Below are 17,114 nucleotides of genomic sequence, written 5' to 3' on the forward strand. Positions count from 1 at the left end.
CATCTCCGTTCATTTCATTCACAGTAATCTGTCACCTTTTAGTTTCTCTCTCCAGATAGAAACAGAGGATAATACTAGAAATAGTCATGCATAAGTGGACAGGGGCTGACCATTAAAATGTTTACCATTTCCAGAATGATGCCTGCAGATGTTACAAAATTGAAACTGGAAAGATATTAGAACTGCTGCCGGTTTCTATTCATCTGAATGGCAGCAACCCAGAACTCTGGTTTATGGTTTCGTGTGGAGGGGCAATCCATTATCTTTTTGCCTCCTATTTGGGATCAAATAGTATTTCTGTGAGGATTACATCCCTCTGGTAAGCAGCAATGGGACCAATACTATGAGGTTTGAATGTCAAGCTTATTTCCAAATTCAAGTCTCTTTACAATTGCAGAGTTGACTCAGAAATTGAAATCCCAGTTATGTAATTGATTTTTTAAAGTTTTGAATAGGAAAGTCTTCTTTCAAAATAAGTATCAAAAAGACTCAGAGGAAATAAAAAGTAGCAGGAGAGAAAAAAATATCTGTTTTTATATCATTTGGAATTCTTAAAAGATTGTATGGATGCCAAGTAACGGATATTTACATACTGGTTTTGTACAAGTAATTTTGTCAGCAGTTTTTCATAAATGAGGAAACTGAAGCATAGAAAGGTTAAGTATATTTTTTCCAAGATTCACATACTTGGTTAGCCTGAGGTTATAACAGTGTTTCTTTGGAGACAACAATCTACCTTGCTTTTAATGTTGCAATTAACATAAAGCCCATAAAATAGTCATATTTGTTTTAGAAATAAAATGTTTTCTCCAAAATACAAAATGTAATGAGTTCCATAGTAAAAAGAAATGTAGAATGTTATTCCTGGGCATATTTTATAATATCTTAGAATATTATGCCCAGGAAACAACTCTTACTGATTCTAACTTGCAGAGGAAAATCAGATTGTGTGTAAATGGCTGTACTGTTCCTCCCCAATCCTTGTTTATTACAACATTCTAAGAAGAGTTGTCTAATATGTGCTGGTTTCTATATATATATTTTTTGTCTTTCTTAAGCCTACTTGAATCAGGCTTGTATTCATAAACATATATATCCCCCTTATCTGCAGGGAATACCGACCCCCAATGGATGCCTTGAAGCAGCTAATAGTACTGAACCCTATATATACTATATTTTTCTATACATATGTACTTATGTAAAAGTTTAATTTATAAATTAGGTACAGTAAGAGACTAACAATAATAACTAATAATAAAATAGAACAATTGAAATAATATCCTGTAATAATAGTTATGTGAGTGGCTTTGGGGCCATTATTAAGTAAAATAAGGGTGACTTGAACCCAAGCACTGGGATACTGAGACAGTTGATCTGATAACTGAGCTGGGAGCTTCTACAGCATGAAGATGCTGAACAAAGCAATGATTCACATCGTGGGTGGCACAGTGTGGACAGGAGATTTCGTCATATTAGAAAGCGCAATTTAAAACTTATGACATGTTTATTTCTGGAATTTTACATTTAATATTTTTGGACCCCAGGTAACTGAAACCAAGGAAAACAAAACTGACTATAAGGAGTGACTACTGTATATTTGTCAGGGTCATCAAATTTCCACATCGCAAGCTCCAATGATCAGTGCTCAGTTATCGTACTTGACTGAGCAGTATTTGACTCAGTAGGTCACTCTTTCCTTCTTTAAACAGTTCTTCACTTGCCGTGTGAGGTCATCACAATCTCCTGGTTCTTCTCTGTCACAGAAGGAAATCTTCCTTTCATTCTTCTTGAGCTAATTTCCCTTCAGTTTTCTAGCCTCTAAACAGCTGAATGATCTAGCATTCCTATCTGTATTCTCTCCTTAGTAATCCTCTTACATAACTTTAAATGTCACCTGTGTATTTAGATGGGACCTTACTTTTTATCTAAAACCTGGGTATCTCCCATTACCTCCAAATTTGTATATAACTACCTGCTTGGGAATTCCACTTGAGGTTCTAAATAGGTATTGTTCAGGTTCAAAGTATGTATGCTCAGTGCTTTGAAAGGCCAAAACTCAAAATGCCAGAGTTTGGAAAGGAAAGGTTTATTGATCAGGAAGGCACCAACTGAAAATATAAGGGACCTAATCCTTAAACCTACCTTACCAGAGTATGAATTCAGGCTGCTTTTATGTCAGGAGAAGGGGAAATGGAAGGAGCTGGTTTTGTCAAGTCCAGCTGCAGAGTTCCTCTAATGATTAGCATGTCTACGTGCAAGAACACTGCAGGCTTGAATACGACAGAATCAGAGAGGCAGAATGTTTCACTTTGTTTTAGTATCTCAAATTTAACGTGCTTAAAATCCAACCCCAAACTTCATCTCTCCCTCCTCTCCACCAATCTAGATGCTGTCTCCCCCTCACAGTTAATGGCAAATTTATCTTTTTAGACATCCACCCCATTACCTTCCTTTTTTCCTTTATAATTCATACTAGAGGCCCGGTGCACAAAAATTTGTGCACTCGGGGGGGAGGGGGTCCCTCAGCCCAGCCTGTGCCCTCTCGCAGTCTGGGACCCCTCGGGAGATAACGACCTGCTGGCTTAGGCCTGCTCCCGGGTGGCAGAGGGCAGGCCCAATCCCTAGGTGCAGCCCCTGGTAGGGCTCAGAGCAGGACTGATTGGGGAGTTGGGGCATCGCCCCCTGTCATGCACAGAGCAGGGCGGATTGGGAGGTTGCGATGCCACCCTCAGTCACGCTCAGGGTAGGGCCGATTGGGGGGTTGGGGTACCGCCCCCTGTCACACTCAAGGCAGGGTCGATGGGGAGGTTGCGGCACCACCCCCGTCACGCACAGAGCAGGGCCAATCAGGGTTGGGACGCTGCCCCCTGTCACACACAGAGCAGGGCCCATCAGGGGGTTGGGGCTCCATACCCTGTCACACACAGAGCAGTACCAATCAGGGGGTTGGGGCTCCATACCCTGTCACACACAGAGCAGTACCAATCAGGGGGTTGGGGCGCTGCCCCCTGTCACGCACAGATCAGGGCCTATCAGGGGGTTGAGGAGCTCCCCCCCTGTCACTCAGAGTAGGGCCGATAGGGGAGTTGGGGCACCGCCCCCTGTCACACACAGAGCAGGGCGGATCAGGGGTTGGGGCACCGCCCTCTATCACCCACAGAGCAGGGCCGATCAGGGGGTTGGGACGCCGCCACTGTCACACTCAGGGCAGGGCCTATGGGGAGGTTTTGGCTCTACCCCATCGCACACAGAGCAGGGCCTGTGGGGTGGGGGTTGGGGTGCCGCCCTATATCACCCACAGAGCAGGGCTGATCAGGAGGTTGGGGCGCCGCCACTGGCACACTCAGGGCAGGGCCGATGGGGAGGTTATGGCTCTACCCCGTCACACACAGAGCAGGGCCGATCAGGGGGTTGGGGCGCTGCCACCTGTCACACACAGAGCAGGGCCGATCAGGGGGTTGGGGAGCTCCCCCCTATCAGGCACAGAGCAGGGCTGATCAGGGGGTTGGGGCGCCTTCCCCTGTCACGAACAGAGCAGGGTGATCAGGGGGTTTGGGCGCTGCCCCCTGTCACACTGATCCTGGTGCCTGGAGACCTCTCGGCAGTGCTGATCCCGGTGCTGGGAGGCATATTACCCTTTTACTATATAGGATAGAGGCCTGTTGCACGGGTTGGGGGCCGGCTGGTTTGCCCTGAAGGGTGTCCTGGATCAGGGTGGGGGTCCTCACTGGGGTGCCTGGCCAGCCTGGATGAGGGGATGATGGCTGTTTGCAGCTGGTCACACACCCTTCAGGGTGGGGGTCCCCACTGGGGTGCCTGGCCAGTCTGGGTGAGGAGCTGAGGGATGTTTTCAGGCTGGCGGGTGACTGAAGCTCCCAACTGCTCCTTTTTTTCTTTTCTTTTTTATTCTGGGCCAGCTTTAGCTCTGGGTCCAGCTCTGAGGCCTCTGCTTCTAAAAGCAGGTATCTGGTTTGTTTGGGTTCTATAGTCGAAACACTGTATCAACTCCAGCTCTGACATCCCGGCTCGCTGATAGCAGGTTTCTGGGGTTTTGTTTAGCTTCTATATTTGTAACATAGTTGCTTAGAGTTGCAGCTCAGAAGCCTGCAGTAGCAGGCGGGGAACGTTGGAGTCCTCTGTCACTGAAGCAATTAAGCCTCATGTTCGCTTTAAGCTGCCTGGCTGCTGGCTGCTATCTTGGCTGGCAGTTAATTTGCATATTGCCCTGATTAGCCAATGGGAAGGGTAGCGGTTGTACGCTAATTACCATGTTTCTCTTTTATTAGATAGGATGCAAATATACTAGTTTATGCCCGTCAGTAAATTTTGGTTATAAACAATACATTATTATTATATAAAGTGGTCCTACTGCTATGTGCCCAAGCATATTGGTTTGATACAAGGAAAATGCAAGCCCTCTAGCCTCCCCGTCCAAGCAGACTGCTGTTCTTAAACCTCCTTTGTAAATAGTACAGAGCATGTCAGTCTGCTCTAAGTGTTAGGGACCTCAGTGTTTAATGAATATATATATGTATATTATTTCCAGGTCTTAGAGAAGAACAAGAAAATGATCAGACCATTTAGGATAATTAAATTGATTTCTCAATATTTTCCTATCAGCAAAAACTTAAAAGGGAGATTTAGCTATTATTTTCCTCAAGATTACTGATGATATAACAAAGATAAGTTCAAACTGGTCTCTAGGTTAGAAACAATGATATAAAAAGATACAGCAAGGTCAAATGGAAATATGTCATGAAAGTGGAGTAGTTAAGAGAATAAAGTAAGATAGAGAACCAGAATCTTTTAGAATAGAAGCTTGGTAAGGGTTGTCTGCTATATCTATAAACCTAAGAAGGATGCCAGATCTGTCTTCCTTCCTTCCTTCCTTCCTTCCTTCCTTCCTTCCTTCCTTCCTTGCTTCCTTCCTTCCTCCCTCCCTCCCTCCCTCCCTACCTCCCTCCCTCCCTCCCTTCCTTCTTTCCTCCCTCCCTCCCTTCTTTCTTTCCTCCCTCCCTTCCTTCCTTTCTTTCTTTTGTGTTGTATTTGCTGTAAAAATATTGCAAAAATAATTCCCATTTGGTCTTGTAAGTTATTTCAAAGATATAGCAGCTTGAGAATAAAAATTATTTCTTCTCATTTCTTTCTCAAATCTTATGTTCATCTGTTTAGTAGATGCAATATGAATTTCTGTTGAGTCTTTGTTCAAGTAATCTTTGAATCTTAAAAAGTATGTCAAGAATCGGGAAGATTCTAATTTTAACTGTCTTCAAACATCATACACAAACTGAATATAAGCCTATCTTGACTAATAGGCAGCATTTGCCAAGGTGCATTTTTTTTTCTTGATAACTACTTCTGTAGGCTTATGCAGGTAATCAAATTCTCAAGCATTTTCTCCTCAACCAAAAATAATAAAACAATTACAAGGCACTCCACTTGCCTCCAGATTGCTCCCATTGAACAGGATGAGGTGATTTTTCCACCATCTGATGTTTTAAGCATCTATGGATAATTGCTCCATAGTCTTATATTTAAATGATCTTTAGAAGATAACACTTTTTAAATCTCCTTCCCAGAATGTTATGCAAGTAGCATTTTTACATAATCTGCATAAGAATATAGAGCTTCACTACATGTTGCTGGATACCAAATGTGTTACTAAAAATGTAAGCTTAATTTGAAAAAATATATATTTCATATTTTTCTATTGATTTGGCATTTATTTTATTAGTTTCTAAAAATCTGTGTTCCTTAAGACTAAACAGGGTCACTACTTAGAGCCATAGTGAAACATATGAGATGTTTGACAAAAGCTCCCTAATGATCTCAGGGAAGCATAACAATCATCTTTATAGAGGTGATGGAGATATAACTTTGAAAGCATTTACTCCTCATTTCCTGACTTAATAAACTATTGGAAACATATAATACCCAGAACGAAAATGATACAAGGTAAACATGTGTAGAAGATATGTGCAGACTGTGCAGTATTTTTGCGAATGATTTGCCCTCTGAAGTTTGACCCTTGAGTTTGCTTATCTTTACTTAATTAGAAATTCGAATTTAAGCTTGTATTGCTCTTAAGGAATAAGTGGTTTGTTATTATCTATTAAAGTAAAAGCTTTACAAAATAAATTTGATATTTTTTCACTTTCTTATTAAACTTATATTGTCTCCGCAGGTAGCATTGTGAGAACCTCACTCCATATATTCATATATTCATCCTTCAATCCAGTTTAATCTTCTTACTCTGAATATGCCCCACTTTTTCAAACTATTTTATTGTATTTGATAGAAGAGCAACTCAATACATTTTTAAAAAAATGAGTAAATCATCTATTTATTTAAAAATGTGTTAAGTGCTTTTATTTTGCAAAAACAAGCTGTTGACCCTGTGTATACAATAATAAACAAAACTAATAAAATCCCTGTCTTCATGAAGCTTGCATTATCATGGGGCTGACTAATAATAAATATAAAAATTTTAGAATAATGTCAATTAATGATAAATGCATTGAAGAAAAATAAGTAGAGCAAAAAAATAAGGAATGACTAGACAGGATTATTTAGAAGGAGTCTTCTGTGGAGAAGGGTGACATTTAAGCAGAATCCTGATTGATTTTTAGGAGATGGCTAAGGGTATATGGCAAGGCAAAAACCTTGAGATAGGAACATGTCTTATTGTTTAAGTAAAAGCAAGGAGATCAATGCTGCTAAAGGAGAGATAACAATGGGAGATGATAATGAGACTATCCTAGTGTTGTGTGGCCCAGGATATGCTAAGGATATGAATGCTGTTCTTAGCTTTGGAGAGGTTTCAGAAGTAAAGGGATATGACCTCAATTTTTCAACTTATTGATTAGCTGCTCCCCAATACAACTGTTTTAGTTTTTGTTAAAATATTTCTCAACTTATACTAGACAAAGAAACGTCTTTTAAAAAATTTATTCTCTGTGCATAACACCGAGATTTGCAAGATGATGATGATGATGATGATGAGGAGGAGGAGGAGGAGGAAGGAGGAGGAGGAGGAGGAGGAAGGAGGACAAAGGAAGAAAAGAATGAAGATTTCCTGAAAGTGTCACGTAACAAGATATGCAATCTAAAATAAAATTAATATTGAAAGGGTGATTCATGAAAAGTGAAAACCTACCAAGATGAGAAAAAAACTACTGACTTGTTTAGAAATTGGTGATGTAGATACCACAATTATAGTACACCAAGGATTTGGTATATGACTACTATCAATAGGTTTAGAGAATATATGGACTGGAATTTACTAAAGATAACGCCAAGGAATGTTAAATATATTAAAATTTTGGAGCAAAAGTTGATTCTAAGTACCCAGCACCAAACCAAAGTGGTTAGGAACACTTCAACCACAGGATCTCAGAGAGACTTTTATAGAGAAAAGACTGAGGCAAAGTAAAGAAATCATTGATTGACTGTAGTTTATAGCTTAAAAGCCTGGTTGTCTATATGTGATTGGTTGTTCTTATGTTTTAATTCCTTGACCTTTTACCATTCATAGGCTTAGGTTTTGCTTTGCTTATCATGCTACCATGACATCAAAGCCTCCTTGTTTAATAATTTGACAAGTTTATGGTCTATTTAATGTTCTATCTACTACCTGAATATCATTGTTTGATTTTCATGTTATTTGGTGTAAAGAGTTTTATATGATCATAGAAATGAGCAGGTTTTGTTTCAGTAGAGGCACAAGTACACATGTATTTTTAATTTCAATTATTTTACTGGTAATAAATTTTGGGAAACAAATTATAAAATTAAAAACCTTGATATATTATCAAGATTGAAGAAATGCTATTTCCATTTTTCCATATATATATAATGTTTCCATGTTTCACTTATACCTGCCCCACCTCATGTAGTAAAAGATTTGGTACTTTAAATATATAGTTTCAAACTTATAGAGCATAAAAGTCTCTAATGCCAAAATTTTATATTTTTGAGTATTTTGCTTGTTTTTTTTTACTTTGGTCCAAAAGATACTGTGGCTTTAAAACTTTACTCTATACTATTTTCTTGAGCAATAAATTCACTTAAGGTACAAAGTAATATAATATAGCAATTGGTGGTACAAAGCACTTTTTGTGTGTGTGTGTGTGTTTTTTAATATATTTTATTGATTTTTTACAGAGAAGAAGGGAGAGAGAGAGTTAGAAACATCAATGAGAGAGAAACATCGATCAGCTGCCTCCTGCACATCTCCCACTGGGGATGTGCCCGCAACCCAGGTACATGCCCTTGAATCGAACCCGGGACCTTTCAGTCCGCAGACCGACGCTCTATCCACTGAGCCAAACCGGTTTCAGCTGAAGCAATGTTTTTAAGTTAGTTTTAAAAACATTGATTAAATTTTATTCAGCTATAGAACATATCAGTTTAGTTTTCTTAGCCTAAGGATTATACATGTCTACCTTATGCTTGTAATAACAGATTTTTCCACCATTTGCTACTTTACTAAAAAAATGTTTAGATGACTGAAAAATACATAGCAGACATTTAACAAATTGCTATTAGTGAAATGATGTTAAAGGTCACATGTTTTATTTTAAATAATGTCACCTGTTAATTAAAAGTGGCAGATACTGAAGTAATATCCAAGAAGGTAACTGATTCTTTTAATCTCATTAGGAAAATGTGAAATATAATTTGCTTATGAGAAAAGAGAACATTGTAATATTTCTTCTCTGGGTTCCTTTTTTCCAGGACAGAAAAATTGCTCATCTATATAAAAAGCTCCTAGGTAAAACAATTGGCGGAATTATATATAAAAAACGAAGTTAGCACTTTGTATTAAAATCATCAACCCCATTACTTAAGAAGAGTCCATTAAAATTCGTAACGTCTTTATTTGGTCCCAGCAGGTTTGGTGCCGGGAGCCAGTCCATCCTTGCTGCTTGACACAGTCTCTGCAGGGAAGAAACATCTGCACAGCATATGTTTCAAGGGACCTGGCCTATTTGGCATACTGTTCTTAATATGTTTGCTCACCTTCTTGGTGCTATGTGTTTTAACCAAGGTCACCTCTCTGAGAAAGGTTGTTTCCCCAGGTAGGGATTTTCCCCTGAAGTTAGGGAGGGAAGAAAACCCCTTAACTAAGTGCCAGGCAGGTAGTTAATCACTTTAACTATGAACAATCACCCTTAAGCTACATAATCTTTACTCCCTGTAATGGAGATAAGAAATGCCCTAACCTTTGGAATCAAGATTGATAGGATTAAAATCAACTGGTATAAATACAGATGTAACAAGACAACAGAAGACAGAACCTAGAGACAGAACCTAGCGAGAGAACATGGCAAAAGATCCTGGACTGAACCTGGCTATAGAACTTGGCTGGAGAACCTAGACAGAACATGGCAGGAGAATCTGGATAGAACCTGGCTGGAGAACCTGGCTGAAGAACCAAGCCACAGAACCTGGCTGGAGAACCTAAACAGAACTTGGCTGGAGATACTAGACAGAACCTGGCTAGAGAACATGGCTATGATTATTACCTGAACACTGCCTCCGTGTCATTCCTTCTTCACCGACTCCGTCCACACCTTTGGGGACCCCTGGACCTGCTGGGGTTGGATCCCAGCAGTTCGGCTCAGTGGAAAGAGCATCAGCCTGCAGCCTGAAAATTCTGGGTTCAGTTCTTGTCAAGGGCAGGTACCATGGTTGCAGGCTCCTTCCTAGCCCGGGCCCTGTCAGAGCATGTATGGGAGGCAACCAATCGATATGTTTCTCTCACATGGATATTTCTCTCTGTCTTTCCCTCTCTCTTCCACACACTCTTAAAAATCAATGAAAAAATATCCTTAGGAGAGGTTTAAAAAAAAAGTTATTTATTTGAAGATCACACTTGCTTTAGAACAGATTGGTCTTACAATTTTATCCATATTCTTGTTAAACTTATTTCAATAAACATGTTTTTACTTCTTTATCTTCTTTGTCTAATTACCTTCAGATTTGAAGAGGGGTCTATAATATAGAGCTTGATAATATACTCCAGATGTCATCCATCGGATGATATTTACTCTATACTATTTTCTGATATTGTTCTGAATATATGACAGAGTTAACACTTCTCAGTTACTTCTGCAAGAGCAGAATCATAAAGTGAACTACCCTAGTGTTATATAATGGCCGTAGATTGGAAGAATTTCAAAAATATTCATAATAATGTGTTGCTATTTGCATACAAACATGCATGTTTATAATTATACTTGCTCATTTCTATGATCATATAAAACTCTTTACACCAAATAACATGAAAATCAAACAATGATATTCAGATAGTAGATAGAACATTAAATAGACCATAAACTTGTCAAATTATTAAACAAGGAGGCTTTGATGTCATGGTAGCCTGCATGGTAAGCAAAGCAAAACCTAAGCCTATGAATGGTAAAAGGTCAAGAAATTAAAACATAAGAACAACCAATCACATATAGACAACCAGGCTTTAAGCTATAAACTATAGTCAATCAATAATTTCTTTACCTTGCTTCAGTCTTTTCTCAATAAAAGTCTCTCTGAGATCCTGTGGTTGAAGTGTTCCTAACCACTTTGGTTTGGTGCTGCCTAATTAGAATCAACTTTTGCTAAAAAATTATAATATATTTAATATTCCTTGGGGCTATCTTTAACAAACTCCAATCCATATGTTCTCTAAACCTATTGGTAGTGGTCATATACTATATCCTTGGTGCACTGTAATTGTGGTATCTACATCACCAGTTATGTCACTGGATGTACTACAAAATATAAATAAACCATGAAAGAATAACAATTGGAAAGAATTAAGTCAAAATTAAAAATCAATTCTATTTAAAAATTCTTGAAGGAAAAATAGAGCAAATATTAACATAATGAGAACAATAGCATTTATGGAATTTAAAACAGTGAACTGAAGAGCATTTGTAGCTCTGTATGCTTTTGTCAAAAAAATAAAAGAATTAGCCAGGCTAGTGTGACTCAGTGTTTGAAAGTTGACTTATGAACCAGGAGGTTGCACTTAAATTCCCTGTCAGGGCACAGGCCCAGGTAGCAGGCTCGATCCCCAGTTATATATTTTAAAAATATTTTTAAAAAATAAAGGAATTACAAAAAGTGGGTTAGATTCTAGAAATAAATCAACCAAGGAAATTGAAAGAAAGGACAAGAAAGAAAATATTAAAAAGCAGAAAGTTAGAGAATGGATAAAGAAACTTTATTATAAGTGTTTGTTTTTTTTTTAACCAAATCACTATTGGATTTAATGAATAAAAGAGAGACAGACAGAGCCAGAGTAAAGAAATGACTAAGAGAAAATGACCACTTATTTATTATTTTAAAATATATTTTTACTAGAGGCCCAGTGCATGAAATTTATGCACTGAGGTGGTGGGGGGGCTTCCTTTTGCAGCCTGGGAGCCATCAGTAGGACATCCTTAGCGCTGCTGCTGAGGCGGGAGAGGCTCCTTCCACCTCCACTGTGCTCTCCAGTCGTGAGCCTAGCTTCTGGCTGAGCAACACTCCCTGGTGGGAGCACACTGACCACCAGGGGGCAGCTCCTGCATCGAGCGTCATAGCGACCAGTCGTTCTGCTGTTCGGGCAATTTGCATATTAGCCTTTTATTTTATAGGACTAGTGGCCTGGTGCATGAAATTTGTGCACGGAAGGGGGGTTCCCTCAGCCCAGCCTGCACCCTCTCTTAATCTGGGACTGATGGCTTCTAACCGCTCACCTGCATGCCTGCCTGATCGCCCATAACTGCCTCTGCCTGCCTACCTGATTGCCCCTAAACATTCTGCCTGCCTGCCTGATAACCCCTAACTGCCCCTCCCGCTGGTCTGATCTCACCCCCAACTGCCCTCCCCTGCTGGCCTGGTTGCCCCCAACTGCTCTCCCCTGCTGGCCTGATCTTGCCCCTAGTGGCCCTCTCCTGCCGGCCTTATCTTGCCCCTAACTCCCTCTGCCTGCCTGATCACCCCTAACTGCCCTCCCCTGCCAGCTTGATCTCGCACTCAACTGCTCTCCCCTGCTTGATCACCCCTAACTGCCCCCCCCTTCAGGCCTGATCTCGCCCCCAATTGCCCTCCCCTGCCGGCCAGTTTGGTTCTGATTAATTGGTTTCTATGCCAGTCAGCATCAAAAGCTGCGCCTCCTAGGCAGCCTCACAGTTCACCCAGATTTGGTTTTGAGTGGTCAGTTTCTATGCCAATCAGCTTCAAAAGCTCCGCCTTCTAGTCAGCCATTGGCTCCTCACAGTTGACCCAGATTTGGTTCTGATTGGTCAGTTTCTATGCCAGTCAGTGTCCCTGATTCTATCTCAGGGCCTGATCAGAGAGGCAGGGCTGATCTGCATTCCCCTGGAGGCCCGGAGAGAAAGAAGAGAGGTGTGGCTGGTGAAGCCTGGAGAGAGAGAGAGGCAAGGGCTGATCGACAGCTGTCATGGAGGCTGCGGGTCAGACCCTGCCTCTCTCCCGGCCTCTCTCCAGGCTGATCTGCAGCCCCCTCAGCAGTCAGTGCTGGGTCGCTATGCCTGCACCAGTGGCAGTAAGTGCTGGGTCTCCATAGCAACCCAGCACTGACTGCAGAACTGATTTCTGGTGTTCGGTCAAGCCTTCTGTTGGTCGTTATGGACCCTAGGTTTTTATATATTGGGATTGATTTTAGACAGAAAGGGAGAGGGAGATAGAGAGACAGAGACATCAATGATGAAAAAGAATTATTAATCAGCTGCCTCCTGCATGCTCCACACTGGGGATCGTCTGCAATCCAGGCATATGCCTTGATAGGGAATCGAACCGTAACCTCCTGGTTCATAGGTTGAGATTTAACTACTGAGCCAAGCCGGCAAGATGAAAATGACCATTTAAATATGGAACTTTCTTTCTTTTTTCATATATTTTTATTGATTTCAGAGAGGAAGGGAAAGGAGGAGAGAGAGAAACATCAATGATGAGAGAGAATCATTGATTGGCTGCCTCCTATAAATCCCTACACAGTGGATGGAGCCTACAACCTGGGCATGTGCCCTTTATCGGAATCAAACCTGGGACCCTTCAGTCTGCAGGCTGACGCTCTATCCACTGAGCCACATTGGCTAGGGCTAGAACTTTCTTTGCAGGCCTATCCAAAATAGTTTTGATAACCTAGATGAAATCAATAATTTCCTATGGAAATAGAGCTTATCAATATTATCCCACAAAAAGCTCATACAGACAAATTTACATTGAAAAATATAAGGAGAGTAATGAAGAAGCTCCCATCAAAAAAAAGGACAGAGCCAAGATATTTTCACAGAGGAATAATTGAAAGACCTCACAGTGTCAGACAATTCATAGACCCTGGGACATATCATGTTTTCAAGACAAATTTTGGGATAGACTATTTTACATTTTGAATGTTAATGTTAATTTGGTATAGTTTTATTACATAATGTGTGGGGCTATTTTTTTTTAAAAAAGACAAATAAACAGGAAAAATATGCTTATAATGTAATTGTAAGAAAAAGTCATTACAGAATTCAATAGTGGGACCAGCCTAATACAGACCCAAAGAGGATGGGACTGGATCCCCAACCCCAGCAAGGGTGATTTCTGTATATGAGATCGTGAGCAATGTTTATTTTGTTATTAATAGCTCCTATGTTTACAAAATTGTCTATCAACATTTATAACTATAAATATTAAAAATAAATATTAAAAATCTTTAAAATTTTTTCTTCTTAAGAGACAATTTAATTTAGTACCTTCCATCCTAGTAATAAGATATTAGCACAATTCTTCAACTGTTAGAATAGAGAATACACACATATTATCCCAGTGTAGTAGCTGACTATTACTAACCTTTTGATTTCTCTAGGCCTGAGGCTAGTGCTCATCCAGATGTCTGAATCCTGTCTTTAAATCTAAGATTCTTTTTTTAATGAGCTCCTTTTTCTAAAAAAAAAAAAAAAAAAAAAAAAAAAAGCTAGGAGAAGAAGAACCACACTTGTACACACACACAGACACAAAACTACAAACAAAGCTGGCTTCTAAGATAGATTAGAAAATGACTGAGAATTTAGGACTATCAAAACATGGTTTATAATCACATCCTTAAAATGAAAACTCTATTAAGAAGTTCCTTTTATTCCCTTTAATTTGCTCAGAAAGGCTTTAGCACTAATACCTATACACTAAAGAGTAACATTTTTAGAATACTTCATCGTTTTTGTTTTTGTTTTTTTTCTCTTTTTGAAGCCATTTCTCTTTCCTTGGAGCTGACAACATCCATCACACATTTCCTTTCAAGCTGAAAATATACACAGGGAGTTTTGAATTTTGTGAACTCTTCTATTATTAAGTTTCGTCAATTGTCAGCATCCGTATTCCATTCTGATGATGAATAGAGGCATTATATTTCAGCATTAAAATGCAGTTAGGGTTATAATGAGCATCATTAGGGACTCTAATGGGAATCAGAACTGTATGTCATTTTATTCAGGTTTTTTTAAGTTTATTTGTGTTTTATAAAATATTTTACACGTTTCTACCAAGCAGGTGGGAGTAGAGTAGCATTGTGATGTTAGAAGTACATATATTAATAGCATTCAAACACATCTACTCAGAAAACATTTTGTTTCAATCCTATCTAGTTTATTGGCTCTTACCTTTAGCAGACTTTTAGATAAGCGTCCCTCCTAACATACATTTTTCGCTTCCAAGTTTCTTATAAATCTAGTCTGAGCCTTTATTTTTTTAAATATATATTTTATTGATTTTTTACAGAGAGGAAGGAGAGGGATAGAGAGTTAGAAACATCGATGAGAGGGAAACATCGATCAGCTGCCTCCTACACACCCCCCACTGGGGATGTGCCCACAACCAAGGTGCATGCCCTTGACCGGACTCGAACCTGGGACCCTTCAGTCCGCAGACTGACGCTCTATCCACTGAGCCAAACCGGCCAGGGCTAGTCTAAGCCTTTAATTAATAGACGTTTTAAAATAATTATTGGACATATGTATACTTAAATCTGAATAGGTTAAATTATCTATAATAGAAGTGATAAGACTTGCTTTGAAGTTTGATTCATAAAATGAGTTGTTCCTTGATTTTGCCTTACCATATATGTCTGGTAGAACTTACTGTATATGTCTGTTTGCAGAGGTTATGGAGATATATTCACACTTCTCATTCTCCTGTGTGATACCTTGTGTGTTGTAACCAGATATCTTTATGGAAAGTTATTAGGTTTGCTTTAATAATGTATAGTTCTATATAGCTTAAACACAGAATAATATTCATTGTCCTAAGCTCATTTTCAATATATTAAATTTTGGTTAACACATTAAGAAAACTTCTTAAAAGAAAAGTACAACTTTTCAAAATTTAATCTTTTTGTTGTTGTTAATCCTCACCTGATATTTTTTCCATTGATTTTTAGAGAGAGTAGAAGAGAGGGAAGGGGGGTGGGGGGAGATTGATGTGAAAGAGACACGATTGGTTGCCTCCTGCACAGGCTCTGGGATCAGACTTGCAACCCAGATACATGCCCTTGACCAGGAATCGAACCTGAGACCCTTGGTCCTTGGGCTGACACTCTAACCATTGAGAAAACTGGCCAGGGCCAGAATTTAATCTTATTCCTTTCTTCTGTCGCTTCTTTCAATATTTATGTAAATACAGTTTTTGAAGCTTTCTGTGATATATAATGATTACTTTTTAATCAAAAGGATTGGGCAACCCTCTTCCTAGTTCATATGCCAAGTTAACTTTTACGGTACCTTTCAGTCCCAAATTAAAGCATTAAAGATCTTAGATTTACTTTGGAGAATTACCTCTAGTCCTCTAAAAAATAGATTTTAGCAGCAATGAAAGAATATAAGAACTCCCAAATGAAATATCAAACACAACTTAGACATTCCAGGTCTTACTGCTGTATTGGGAACAGAAGTGAAAATCAATGTCTGATAAAGTGCCAAATGCAAATTACCAATGAAAGAGAAACATTGCTCTGAGTATAATAGCAAACTGTATAAGGTGACATCTGAGAGGTGACAGACTTCTGAAGGACATTTCTTAGACTGTGAAGTATGGCATCCGATAAAAATAGTTAAGGGAGAAGTAAGAGATCAAATCCTGATTTCTAACTCACATTGTGTAATTCAAAATAGAGGCTGATTTAAGGGAAAGGAATTATTTCCCCAGATATTCTTCAACAGCATGGTCACCACACATGGGTTTTTTTCATAGTTACATCTATTATTTCCAAAAATAGTATTCACTATGAAATAATATTTTAAGCATAACAAGTCTGCAGGTTAAAAACAACCTTTAATGAAAAAATGAGCAGATAAAAATACTAATATCAGGTTTTATTTTCATTTGTTCAAGTGCATCTTTCTGGTCATTTCAATAATTTGTTTTTCTTATACTTTAACTTTAAAAACCTGTCATTGGAAAATCTATCACAAATATAAATCATTTTATAAAAATTGTCTAATACTAAATTTTAGAATTACTATGATTTTTCATGGATCTTAGTTGTCATCACATTCAGTCACTCAATGGAATGATATTTCATCAAATGAATTAAGGGAAAAAAAGTCACATACACTCACGCACACACATCCATGCATGAATCATTACTGTCACTTTTAGATGATGCAAAAATGTTAAGTGCTATTAAGTCTATCTCTATATAGAAAATTCATCCTGCTAATTCTGGGACCACAGTGAGTATTTTCCTGTCACCACAGTCTTTGTTTTATCAGAATTAAACAACTATGAATAATTTTGTTTTCCAGGAGACTGACCAGCAATAGCCCACCATGCCATCCTTTCTAATATTTCTTTTCATTTTTTAAAGCTGAGAAATAGAGAAAGCTAATGTCTTAGAAACACTGGTTTCATTTTCTGTTTAAATAACCACTTTCTTTTTTGATCCTTTAAATACACAACATGTGACACATTCACAGGTGATATTAGCCAGAAGAGAAAGCAGCCCACGTCTGTTATTTTTATGCACGTGCTTTTGATGCTCATTATTCCATTCATGGAAAAGTTCAGGGAATTTGTTATGCCTTGATGAGAAAAATGGGATGCATGAACATGGTTGAATAATT

At 38.9% G+C, this 17,114-nt stretch overlaps 1 long non-coding RNA gene across 1 annotated transcript in view; it reads right to left on the minus strand.

Annotated features, from left to right (window-relative positions):
* Positions 1-17,114, minus strand: part of LOC132234303 (uncharacterized) — an 887,296-nt gene that overhangs the window by 602,575 nt on the left and 267,607 nt on the right. The window contains exon 2 of the long non-coding RNA XR_009452882.1: positions 9,259-9,410. This is a non-coding gene — a long non-coding RNA (uncharacterized LOC132234303). The remainder of the gene's footprint in view (positions 1-9,258; positions 9,411-17,114) is intronic.

The sequence above is a fragment of the Myotis daubentonii genome, chromosome 5, assembly GCF_963259705.1.
Source record: "Myotis daubentonii chromosome 5, mMyoDau2.1, whole genome shotgun sequence".
Lineage (NCBI taxonomy): Eukaryota > Metazoa > Chordata > Mammalia > Chiroptera > Vespertilionidae > Myotis > Myotis daubentonii.